This window comes from Kogia breviceps, chromosome 5 (assembly GCF_026419965.1).
Source record: "Kogia breviceps isolate mKogBre1 chromosome 5, mKogBre1 haplotype 1, whole genome shotgun sequence".
NCBI classification, from domain to species: domain Eukaryota; kingdom Metazoa; phylum Chordata; class Mammalia; order Artiodactyla; family Physeteridae; genus Kogia; species Kogia breviceps.
The window spans coordinates 40,392,704-40,403,473 of NC_081314.1; the positions used below are offsets into that span (position 1 = coordinate 40,392,704).

The window sequence follows — 10,770 nt, forward strand, 5'->3', positions numbered from 1 at the left end:
AGTGTTCTAAGCAAATAAGCCCTGTCCTAAAAAGGTACCCAGGATTCGTCGTAATCAGGTATGGCAAGACACTCAGACACAGAAATGACTGTCATGAAAGAAGACGTGTATACTCAAGATCCGGAGAACCAGGGGCAGGGGGCACATTGGCTTGGTGTGTGAGAGTCAGATAAAGGAGCTGGTTGGAGGTGTGGGCTCTGGATTCGTTGGTTTATACATCAAAGTTGTTCTCACAGGGAAGTCATTGACAATCTCTAGGAATCAGAGAGCCTGGGAAGGTCAGTGTCTCCAGGATCAAGGCCCCAAATGCCAGCGCATCAAGAATACAGAGAAAAAGAAAATAGTCCATACAAGCCCCAGTATGCAAGCTCTTGCCAAGCCTCTGCTTCCAACATGTTTGCTAAGATCCCCCTGAGAAAAGCCAATCACACGATCAATGCAAGAGATAATATAGGAGAGAAGTAAACAAGGGCATGGATTTGGGAGATATTACCCATTGAGGGCCATCAATGTCATAGTTACTTCATGAATATTGCTGAATGAAAGGATAATTGCCAAAGTCAACACTGGTCCCCCTTTGAGTCTAGAGTTATTTATTTTGTTCTTTTATTCTATTTTGTCCTTTTCACCCTATAAAATTTCTTATTTTCAACATGAACATGCATTATTTTTGTAATAAGGACAGAGCCAAAATTAATCAACTAAAGAAATACTGTCTTAGATCATATTCCCTAGAAGCAGAACCTAACCTGAGGATTCTTGTGCAAGTGATTAAGTGCTGCCAGGAGAAAACCAACACGAGGGAAGTGAGAAAAGCAGAAGAGGACCAGAGAAGGAGCTAAGCAACACTGTGATCTCAGGTGAGGTCGAGTAAGGAGCGCTACAGGATGACCAGCACCACGGAGCCGGCTCACCTCGAGGCGATGGGATCAGGTGTTTGTACCTAGTTTAGTCATCATCTGTGGCTACCCCTGGAGAAGAGGGTATAACCTCTCAGACATCTCCTGGAAATAGAAGTCCCACAGTGGAGAATAAATCTCTGGGGAAGGACGCAGCTTTCAGCCCTTATGAGGCAAGCTCCGAGCTGCTGGGGGATAGGTGTACCCCCTCTATAAAGGGGACCACTATCATCTACTACAGCTACTCTAGCTTGTTCCACATGGTGATCTGGATCTTCTCACATGAGTGCCTCTGAACCCCACCACAGAGTCCAAATAAGCCCTCTAAACAGAGAAGAGACATCAAGAATTGTATACTGAAGAATGGATGTTAAGTATGTGGAACTCAAAATTTCTCTGTTATGCATACATTATGAATCCTTTATGACTTCAGGGAGTGGGATTCTAGAGAGCCCCCCAGGATATGATAGATAAAACAACACTCTTTTCTCTTGGAATAGCTGTGACTCTGATGATAAGGCAGATTTTGCCAAACACTTCCCCCATAATTTTTTCCTCTGGGCTGAAATCATGCATGAGAAATTCCAAAAGGGATCATTTTTTTCTAAAGGTTACAGGCCTAAATTATAAACTCAAGTCAATAAGTTGGATGTCTAAAAATTCTAAAAATCGGGGTGGATAATAAGAGTGTTTTCTTCACCAAAACCACAAACTTCCATCTGCTGCACTCAGAGAAAGCAGGAGAAACTCATCTTTCTCCCCAAGTGGAAAAACGGGAAAGAGAAATCTACCAGATGCTTTGGATTTTGTGCACTGGCAATGTATTTCCATCAATCTCATTTAGTTTTGCTTGAAGTCTTATTTTCAGGCCATTACATTCAAATACTGAATCAGGCCATATCCACAAAGATGCTCTGGGAGAAGGAAATGGCTGTTTATTAGCAGGCATGCTTGTTTTCTGGTTTTTACCATTGGTGATAACATGAAACTGAAGGAGGGAGAAGTGATGGCTCATAGAATCTTCAGTAAGCAATTTTTCTTTTTTTTCTTGTGGGATCTTAGTTCCCTGACCAGTGATCGAACCGTGCCCTCTGCAGTGGAATAGGGGATTCTTAACCACTGGACCACCAGGGAAGTCCCTTTAGTAAGCAATTTGATAGAGGTTCCTGGAAACATGGAGCATCTGGAAGTCTCTGCTAGGTGAGCTATGGACAGAAGAGAGAATGGCCTTGTCAAAAGGGCTCCAGATTTACCAAATTGAGAGATAGACAATAAAAATGAGACAAAGGGTTCCAGCACTGCCATGGTCCAAGTGAGATGTAGTGTGAGGCCAAAGTACTGCCACCCAGCTTCTTCCCAAACCCCACCTGCCTTCAACAACTAACCTATATGACCTGCCAGAAAGAAAATAATTGAGGCCAGGAATTTAAAAAAAATAAATTTAAAAAAAATGGGCACATAGCTATACAGCTGGCTAGAAAGACAACCAAAACTGTAATCCAGAAGTATCAATATAATGATCTTTCTAAATCATTGTTCAACCATTGATTAAATAGAATTTTATTCTTTTCAACATAATTAATAGGTTTTACACATTTTTTAGAATTTTTTTATATACATAAAGCCACAGAAAATAAATCAATCGATATTTTTACGCATGATATTTCTTGTTTGGGATTTGGACAGTTCAACTGCTTTAATTTTCTCATGGAAGATTAGCATGGAGGTACACAGTTAACAAACTACTCTTCTGTTTCCAAACTTCTAATTCTAGTTCTTTCTCAATTTCTCCCCTCTTTCTCCCTCTCTCATTCTTTCTCCCTCTTTTCTCCTTCCTGCTATCCTCATCTCCACCCCAATAAAAAGTTTGACAGATCCATCCCTTCCCCTTCTCACAGGGGCTCACTACAGGCCATCTGGTCATGTGATCTATGGTCACCTCTCTGGGAGACTCTGCAGGTTAACAACAGTCCTCTGAAGTAGCCAGTGGCTCTTCCCAGTCCTGGGAAGTTGAAGGAGTGAGCACCACATGCTAACACTTCCTCCCCCTGAGAAGTTGGCTTTGGAAGGAGGGAGATCAGCAGGGCTTCTCTGATGCTGGCCTGCAAGTGACTCAACCTGGCAGAGGTCAAGGAAGGAAGAGAAATCACAGTCCTTGGGGATCCTCCCCTGGGTGTTGCCCATCTTCCAGTGGCAGGACACAGCAGCTGCCAGTGGACAGGATGAACAACACATTAGAGATTCCACTCCCAAACCAGAAGCTTCAAGCTAGTTCTAGTTACTTCACTTGGAATATATTAGGCGAAACCCCATGAAATTGCCAACAGTCAACTGCTTTGACCTAAAAAACATTGTCAAACTGAATCTCACGTGTCACCTAATCTATCCTCCATGACATCTCTGAATGACAAGGAAATTGTGGCAGTAAAAGAAAACCTTTGGAGGGACTCCATTCATCACGTCGACTGCATCACTCCCATGCTCAAAAGTATTCAGTGGAATCCCCATTAATCCGACGATAAAGTTCACATCCATCACTGTGGCACAAAGCCTCTTCAAGGGCTTCAGCCCACCTATCAATAGTATTCATTCCTATTTCCCAGTACCCACCCAATCTGTCTTTACCTTTCCAAACCTTTCTCTCCCTCCACCTCTTGAAGTTCAGTGTAAGCCATAAGTGTTTGCAAAGTTTCCAACTTGCCTCCAATTCTTTGACACATTCAACATAACTTGTCTTCCAAAAAGCAAAGGATAACAGACAGAAGAACTATAATCAAAGACTGATGATGGACTTGACCTTCTTTTCCAGAGCTTGAATAGTTATTTGAAATTGACCTCACAAATTCAAAAGACAATTCTGAGTTTCTGTTGAAACAATAATACATTACTTGCTCTTCAACCAATAAAAGGAGAGAGATGACAGGAAAAGCCTCAGTCCATGGGACTCTTCCATGGGGTTGAGGAAACTGACAGTTGTGCATCTTCCAGGACAACACCACCCAGAATTCCTTAGAGGAAAAAATAAATGTTTTCTCAGTAGCTTAGGTGGGGGCACTCATGTTGGGTCTTCCTTCAGGAGTTCCTTAGGTGATTGGATTCACAGAAAATTGGCCTTTCTGGCACCATATTCTTCCATAAAAGTGATGGACCATCTGAATCATGAGAAGTTGGAACCCAAAGGACCCTCTTGCTAATAACTCACACTAGGAGATTACCAGGCTGGCTAGGAACTGCAAACATGTACACTACAGAGGCCAGTGTTCTTGACTGGATCTCTTCCCAGTCATTCTACAGACCATATTTCCTTTGTCATACTCCGACCCTGACAATGGGCATGTGATTTATTTTCTGGGACATTGCTAATGAGAACCCTGTTTTATCAGAATTTCTACCCCTTCCTCTTCGCACCTATCTCTTCTCTTACTTTTTTCTAGTAAACACGTTTCTTTTAACTTTCAGATAGGTTGAATCGGGGGTTGATGAAAGCCTATTTTAGTTTGGGTTCCCCCAGCCACATGATTCATGCCGCCCAAGACATGGATTCGTGTGAAAGTAGTTTTTCTGGAAGGCAATGCCAACAAATATGTGCAGGGGACTGGGAAAGTGTTCTAGGTAGGAAAAGGAGCCAGTCAAAGGTTCAATGTCAATCAAGTTACCCCTGAGGGCAACTGGAGTTTACACAGCTGAGGAGTTCTGAGAGCCAGTGTAGGACACATTCTTCAGAGTTTTCTCAGCTGAGGGGTCCCAGGGAACCACAATATACATACTTACCCCCTCCATCATTGGGGGAGAGCTGCTGAGGAGTGGGGGAGTGGTGAATTCCACAAATGTTCGATCATCTGGCAGGTGTGAAAAGGGAGTTTTGGGTCAGAGAGAGATGTCAGGCAAAGTAAACACTAACAGCTGGAAGGTAAGGGGGTGAGAAACAAGAACTGTGGGGAGGGGTGCTGATGGTGTCTGCTACAATGCTAAAACTCAATTAAAGAAGAAAAGAGCTTTTTTTTTTCCAGTAAGCTGCCTGAGATGATCTCTAAAAATGGTCCACTATTCGCTCAACCCAGAAAACCCCAAAGCAAGTCAAGAGGTTCAAACCTTTGTGTTCATTTTAAGAACACTTGTGAAACTGCCCAGGCCATTAAGGGTATGAACATCTGAAAAACCACCAAGTATCTGAAGGGTGTCACTTTAGAAGCAATGTGTGCCATTCCATCATTACAATGGTGGAGTTGGTAGGTGTGCCCAGGCCAAACAGTGGGGCTGGATGCAGGATCGGTGGCCCAAAAAGAGTGCTGAATTTTTACAGCACATGCTCAAAAATGCAGAGAGTAATGCTGAACTTAAGGGCTTAGACGTAGATTCTCTGGCCATTGAGCACATGCAAGTGAACAGAGCCCCCAAGATGTGGCACAGGACTTACAGAGCTCATGGCCAGATCAACCCATACATGAGCTCTCCCTGCCACATTGAGATAATCCTTACTGAAAAAGAACAGATTGTTCCTAAACCAGAAGAGGAGGTTGCCCCAAAGGAGAAGATATCCCAGAAGAAACTGAAGAAATAAAAACTTATGGCCCAGGAATAAATGCCGCAAAAAATAAATGCAGATAAAAGTAAAAAAAAAAAAAAAAAGAAGAAGAAGAATAAAAGAGGCAAAGCCATCCGGAAAGACAAAGTGAGAAAGATGCTAATCAGAAAAGCAGCTCTGGAGCCTGGAGCCTGTTGAGTGGGGCTGGGCCTTGATGCCAAAATGGTGACCTCTGGGAGAGCTCACGCCAATCAGTATTCTCTGGGGCCTCCACCACCAGTGTCCTTGCCCCCTCAGTGAGCCACACCCAACCTCCTCCTCCCCAGGAGACCCTCCAAAACCCCTAGGTAGGTCTGGTCCAGGCTGATATGGAGTCACTGCTTTGCCCTGGGTCCCAGTGCACGTGAAGCCTTGTGTGTCCCCTCCAAGAGTAGAGCCTCTGTTTCCCCCAGTCTTGTGGAACGCTTACTCAAACCCTGCTGGCCTTCAAAGCCAAATGATTTGAGGGCTCCTCCTCCTGATGTGAGCTCCCCAGGCTTGGGAGCCTGACATGGGGCTCAGGACTCTAACTCTTGTGGGAGAACCTCTGTATTAGAAAAGAATCTGAAAAAGAATGAATATATGTATATGTATAATTCAATCACTTTGTTGTACACCTGAAACTAACACAGCGTTGTAAATCAACTATACTCCAATAAAATTAAAAAAAAAAAAAGAAAAGAAGCTCTCTTATAGAATCTTAGAAGGGTACTTAATCCATTCCTAATTTCCAGCAAAGACCATCCACACATTATAGTGAAATGTTAATTGTGGAAAAGCAAGCACTATGCTCTAAATTTCCTAGTTGAATAGTTGAGGCTCCATCCCAACCTTTTCTCAGATTTGGTTCCCCTCATTTTCCAACTCTCACCTCTTTTCTTCAGTGAGACCCATCCCCTTCCTGCCCCGGGTGATAACACCAGGCTCATTGTAACTGCCATGCCTTCACTCATGCTGCACAGCCTGGCTGGGGTCCTCTCCACCTCATGAAATCTCCCCACCTTTAAGACCTAACCCACACCTTCTCTGCTAGGTGAGGTCTTACCTTTGCAGATTGTTCCCTCCCTATAGATCTGTCCTTTCTGGTGCTTGTGGTGGGCAGAACGATGGCTCCAAAGAAGTCCAAGTCCTGATTCCTGAAATCTGTGAATCTTACTTGGCAAAAAGGACTTTGCAGGTGTGATTAAGTTAATGATTTTCAGTTGAGGAGATTATTTTCAATTATCCAAGTGAGTCCAATGAAATTAAAAAGGGCCTTTAAAGATGGAAGAAGAGTCACAGCCAAAGAGACAATCTGAGAATATGACCTTATTTGGAAACAAAGTCATGGACTCGAAATTCAGTACGGCTGGTGTCCTTATAAGAAGAGGGACACACAGAGAGAATGCCATTTAATGACGGAGACAGAGATTGGAATGATGCTTCTAAAAACTAAAGAATGTCAAGGATTGTCAGCAACCCTGGAAGCTAAGAGAAAGGTATGAAATAGAGCCTTCAAAGAAAGCCTGGCCTTACCAACACATTGATTTGGACTTCCAGCCTCCAGAATTTTTAGAGAATAACTTTCTATTGTTTAAAGCCACTCAGTTTGTGTTACGTTACTAAGAGAAGCCCTAGAAACTAATCTGCTACCTTGTATAATTGTCTTGAAGATTAAATTTAACAATACATGTAAAGTTCTTAGGCCATATCCTGGCATATTGGAAGTTTCAAATGAATGGTATCATTATTGCTTCATATGTATTAGATGTATTATCATTATTTTTTTCTATTTTCCCTTAGACATTTTAATATATTTTTATTGAAGTATAGTTGATTTAAAATATTGTGTTAGTTTCAGGTGTAAAGCAAAGTGATTCAGTTATACATATTTTCTTTACAGATTTTCTATTATAGGTTATATCATTAATTTTTAAAATACTAGTAGAGTGACTACAGGCACTATTCTTTAAGCACCTCATGCATAGAGATGGCGTCTCATACCTCCTCACTGATAATAAACCTTTTTAAGTTTTTCAGTTTTAATTTCTAATATGATAGACATTGCTACATCTCACATAAACAAAAGGTCTTGAGGGTCCTCAATAATTTTGAAAAGGGGTCCTGAGACCAAAATGCTTGAGAAATTCTGGAATAGGTGGTCTTGTTTATTTTTAATCATTTAGGCAGCTGGTCTTCATTCAATATATAGTTTTCAAAAAAACCTTGGTGGTGTCAACCCTCTGTGGGGTTGGACTTGGCCAGTGAGATTCCAGAAAATTATTTTATGTTTCTTTAATACTGGCTGGGGTAAGAATATACATATATTTAAGTGTGTGCCTGTGGATTTGTGTGTATATTTGTGTAAAGCAATCCCACCACTTAATGAACACACCCCAGTTGAAACTGAAGGAATGAGCAAGAATAAAAACAAAAGAAGAATCCAACTGTTATACACATCAGAGACAAGTTTAGTTGCAGGAAAGGAAGACAAGTGAAGAAAAATGATGTTGACCACAAACAGCCCATGATCCCCACATACAAGCATGTAGACAGATTCACTCTGAGACTTTCTCACTTCTTTCCCTCTTTTCTTGTTATTTTAGGAAGCCATCAAAGTTACTTTTAACTTTGTGTACAATCCCAGAATCCAGTCAAAACTACCCAGACAGACATGTCACAGCTTAGACCATGGCAGGTTTTTCTTTCCTGCCTAAAATTCTCAGATAAGAATCCAGAAAAGCTAGATGTGGTACCTGAATTGAATATTTCTCAGCAAGAAGGCAGTCTCCATAGTTTTAGAAGGGACTCGACGGTCCCCATACTGAAGAGCTCATTTCTCACACCCATCTTCAGTCTTTAGGAACCCAAAAGGGGGTCCACTCAGACACAGCCAGGCTGTCAAGGAGGCAGCTTCTGAACGCTGACCTGAATTTGCTTAGTCTACCTGAATTACACCAAGAGTCAGTAGATGCCTGTCAATGATTCAAGGCATTCAGGAGCCCATATGCCTGAGGATGGGGACCTGGGTGTCTGGAGAGCTGCTGATGTTGAAGTTGGAAAAGGTTACATGAGGATGGACACACAGACTTGTTGAGACCCCCACTTAAGTTCCTCCAGTGGTGAGAGACCCTGCCTTTCCCAGTCAACATAGTTGGCTTATAGCATGGTCTGTCTAGGTCAAGTCTGCAATACCAGTTATAAACCTGAAGTGTATCAGCAATTCCTTTATAACATCATAATAATTTCCTTCAGCTACCACAAGTGCTCACAGGATATGACCAGAAAGACTGAGAGTCCTTCTGTTCCAACACAAGGAGCAACACGGAGACCCAACTTTCCAACTGAATCCCTGATGGAACTCAGCACACCACAGCCTCGGAAATCCTGGTGAATTCCTCCTGGTAAAATGAAGGTGTTGGGCCAGATGGCCTCTGTACTCACTGATTCTTTCCAGAGTCCTTGCCTCAACTCCAACAGAAATCTTTCACTTTTATTTATTCCTGTCTCCAAGACTAAAAGCTGTACACCTAATTGGCCATCACCAAAAAAATTGATAAAAAGAAATGTTTAATCTTACGAAATGAGAGGCAGGGCTTACCACATTAAGGTGTTGCAACCACACCATCTGACCTCGCCAGCATTTTACAGCTTGAAAGTCTCTTTCAGCTGGTGACACTCATATACATGTCCCGTGTGAATAAGGGACATTACGTAGGAATGCCTTCTCCTGCTCCATAAGGACTTTTCATCTACCTACAATGTTAACAGAGTTGGTATCACTGCAAGAAGGTGGTATAGTGCTCCTGTGGCTCTCCACTCGTGCTCCAATAACAGCTAGAAACTAATAAGCATTTAGCCAGGAAATTTGAGAACTGTCACAGAAAAGGAATACAATGATCTTACTGACAGTAAATTGTTTTTGTAAGACCGCTTGATTGTGAGATTGCCTGATAGGCCAGGTTGATTCTGGCTAGCCGTGACCAAGAGCATTTATCCAATCTAAATGAAAGTAGATATGGATTATGAAAAAGGAGTGGGGATAGAGAACAGTAGCCAGTCAAAATAAGCCAAGATTCCTGCTAAAGGGACGCAAGATCCCTAGGTCCTGAGATCACACAAGGTCTTTCCAGTAACATGTATGGTACTGGATGATCACAAACATCCACAGTCATCTTTATACACAAAGATTAGAGTCAAGTGCACATCCCTGAATATAATTATGCACACACTGATTTATCAAAGAAGTTGTGAACCACAGGCATCTCTGGATACCGCAGGATACCACAAACATCCAATGTCTCAAACCAGCCTGCCAACTGTATGTACCCTGTTGCCTTGGCAACAGGATGCAAGCAGGCAAGGAAAAATCCTGTTGCCTCAGCAACAGGATCTCAAAAAAAAGGGGTGGAGGCCTTAAGCTGTGACTATGGCAAAGGCTATAGGTTCAAGACAGTAGGTGAGATTTTAGTCCCATTACAGTGAGAAATACGGAATTTATGCTAAGATAACAGTCATTCATCTATGAAATGACAAATATTTGTGGACTGACCCCTATGTGTAATACACTGTGCCCTACGGAATGCAGCAATGGACCAGACATAGTCTGGTATGTGCCAGCAAACAGTAATAAATATTAATGATGAATCAATGGATGTTCTTAAGAAGGTCATAATAGAGTGACCAAAGCTTACTAGGACTTGAGTGTATGTGACAAAGAAAGTGAAACTCCTGTGTGTACTACCAAATTCCACTCTACAGGATAATTTATTTGTAAATTGAAATAAAATGCTATGACACTGAATTAGAACCATCAACATATATATCAACTGAGTAAGACTATAAAACCTAGACAGAAACTGGTAAAGTCCAAGCCCATTTGTAATTCTCTCCCAGCAAGTAGTAATGCAGGCAGAGGATTCTAGATCACTTAGATCACTGAAAATGATTAAAGTTGGAAAGTTCAAAGAAATTACTAATTATTGAATTTTAATTGCTTTTTTTCTTGACACATTTCAGATTTTGGCTAAGTCTGTCAATATGCACAACACATCAAACAAACATTAACAATAAGAATATTTATATCATATGATTATTTCAAAGTAGAATATTTTGTGAGAGTTTGACCACAAAAAGTGAATTGAATTTTCCCTCTTACACCTTATGACTTTGGAGATGCACAAGTCAAAGATGGTTTCCACAAATACTATAATTCACTTCAACCTCTCTCAATACACACATAGAGTTCAAATCTCTCAAACCGGGAATGTGAAAGGTACAACCACTCTAGGAAACAGTTTGGCAGTTTCTTCAAAAGTTAATTATACA

The 10,770-nt window shown here is 41.6% G+C and overlaps 1 pseudogene; it reads left to right on the plus strand.

The window, feature by feature from the left end:
• Nucleotides 1-4,935: 4,935 nt before the first annotated feature.
• LOC131757784 (large ribosomal subunit protein uL22-like) lies at nucleotides 4,936-5,481 on the plus strand (annotated as a pseudogene).
• The last annotated feature ends 5,289 nt before the right edge of the window (nucleotides 5,482-10,770 follow it).